Here is a 2,820-nt window from a genome sequence, read left to right as displayed (position 1 = left end):
GATGACACAGCCAGCCACTGCTGCAGCTGATGGAGAAGCCAGTCCAGCCTCTGGCAAATCATTCATTACTAGTCTGGGTCAGACTTTAAAGCAGTGGTTCTCAACCTCCCTAATACTGCGACCCTTTAATACAGTACCTCGTGTGGTGGGGACCCCCAACCACAAAGCTATTTTCAATGCTACTTCATAACTGTAATTTTGCTATGAATCGTAATGTAAATATCTTGTGTTTTCTGATAGTCTTAGGTGTGAAAGGGTCATTCGATCCCCAAGGGGTCTCCACCCACAAGTGGAGAACCAGCTGTTTTAAAGTCTGATGACAGCTGTGATGGGTAGAAATATGCTGAGCAAAGTGAAAGCCCAACCTAGGAAATGATATGAGCCATGATATAAACCGTAAGTTTTACAGTAAAGCAGAGTGTAAGAAATGTTAAATATGACTTTTTATATCAAATATATAAAACTTGTGTTTGGGATGAGGGATTCAAATATGTTTATCTCTCCTACCTTAAAAGACTTTTGGGTTGGGGATTTAGCTCAGTGGTAGAGTTCTTGCCTAGCAAGCGCAAGGCCCTGGGTTCGGTCCTCAGCTCCGGAGAAAAAGAAAAAAAAAAAAGAAAAGAAAAGACTTTCATGAAAAATTTTCACCTCCCCCCATTACATGAAAGTCCACTGCTGTATTCCAGTGGTCTTTGCCCATCTTCCTCCATTTCCTGTGTGTGCATTATTTTCAGACTAGCCAACTGAATAGAGACTGTGAGGTTGTGTTCTAGCCAATGGGAGGAGACACAATCACCACCTGCGTTAGAATAAAAACCAATGCACTTTCTGTCCTTGAGAATAAAGTTTTGCTGGGCTTGGTAGTACAGGCCTTTAGTCTCAGCACTTTGGAGGCAGAAGCCTCTCTGTGAGTTCAAGGCCAGCCAGGTCTACAAAGAGAGTTCCTGGACAGTCAGGGCTCCATACAGAAACCTTGACTCAAAAAATAAAGAGTGGTGGTCTCTCTTTCTGTGTAGTCCAAATGTATCTCTCTAACAAGAGCAACAGCAAGAAACAAATAGTTACACAGAAGAGCTCCAATGATGGCCTGTTGATACTCATTCACATTTTCTCAATATTTTCCTTAGTTTAACTAAGAGATTGATTTCAATTCCCCTAAAGGACACTATACAGATACTTAGCTTTAGGAGCTGGGGGTATAAGTCAATGGTGCAATGCTTTCATTGTATGTATGAGACCCTGGATTTAATCCCACAGTATAAATAAATAAAATAAAACAAACCAATAGCAAAACATTGCTCCCCCCCCCAACATTTCTGGCTCTCAGGCAAACAAAACAAAACAAAACAAGAGTGACATCTTAGATACTACTGGAACCAGATATGGTAGAATTAAGAAAATAAGATGGAGATATTTGCTGTCTGGTCTCCGGATTTCTCTTCTGGAAATTGAAAACCATGCCAAAGAAGATAGGCCATTCTTACTCTGTGTGTGTGTGTGTGTGTGTGTGTGTGTGTGTGTGTGTGTGTGTGTTACCTGGTATACTAAAATGTGGAGAAGAAACCCAAGCACAGGAAAGTTCAACCATGAGGTTGTTTCTGTAGTGGCTGGATGAGGTTCTAGAACACAGTAGGTTTTTAGTACCAGCCGCAATCTGAATACTAAAGACAGAGGCCAGAGGCCTTTAGGAGCGTGGATTATAGGTAAGAGGTGAGGATACTTGAGGGTTAGGGATAGAGTCAGTAGTAGAGTGCTTGCCTACCACACATGTGGCCCTGGGTTTAATCTCCATCATGGTGTGTGTACAGCTAGGGGAGCAATTAGATGTTCAAAAAAATAATGCTTTAGTCCGAGTCGTGGATCTCTGTGCTTGGTGTTGCTTGATGCTCCAAATTCTATTCCAGAGCCCATTCTGTTCTAGAGTCTAGAGTATTCCCTCTATGCCCAGCCTCGTCCATCCAGTGTGCTTCAGTAAGGAATTCTACACACAGAACGTTAGGGTGAAATATTACGGGACTTGAGCTCTGTTTTGGGCATGAACTCTGTGAGGCCCAGATAGGAGCGGTACTGGTTCCTGTGCTCTGGAATACCCTCGGTGGTGTGTAGAAAATGCACGGAAGCATTGCAAACTCAGTTACGGCTTCCACTGAGAACACTCCGTTTACAACTTTGCTTGCCTGACACAGGGTCTTGGTAGGTTGTGGGAGGCCCAGGCTGGCCTCAACCTTGTGGCAGCTTCTGCCTCAGCTTTCCCAGAGTTCGGGTTACAGGTGTAAGCGCTTTCATAGGCTGATTTGGAGAATGAGGTTGTGTTTTCAAGGTCTTAGTTTTCTGTGTATCCACCTGCTGCGCTCTCCTCGGGGCTCTGCCTTCCCCAGTATGGGTAAAATGTTTGGAAATGGATGCGAGCGAACGTAACAGTGGCCCTTTCTTTGGAAATTGTTCCTTGGTGGAGTCATTTTTGCTCCCCTTCTTTGCCAGGCAGTCTAAATTCTAAAGAAAAGCTCCACCTGAATTGTTAAGATGTTAACTGCTAAATAATCTTTGTTTAGATTTACAACTTCGTAACTTCTGATCGCCTTCAGGTATGTGCTGTGTTCCCTGTTCTTTAATTCTACCCATCAACTAACACAAGGCCTGTAAACGAAGGTGTTGCTTAATCTGCTGAAAAGTAAGGTCTCGTGACTGGCCCCTGGAAAATCAAGACTCAGGGTGATGTTAAATCCAGAGACCAAGGGAGACACTGACCTGAATGACATTCCTCTGGGTGCAGCAGCACCTGTTCCTCTTGTCCCTGCCTCCAAAAGCCCTTTGAAACCC

Source organism: Peromyscus eremicus, chromosome 10 (assembly GCF_949786415.1).
Source record: "Peromyscus eremicus chromosome 10, PerEre_H2_v1, whole genome shotgun sequence".
NCBI lineage: Eukaryota > Metazoa > Chordata > Mammalia > Rodentia > Cricetidae > Peromyscus > Peromyscus eremicus.
The sequence above is the reverse complement of the archived record's forward strand: the minus strand, read 5'-3'. Positions refer to the sequence as shown.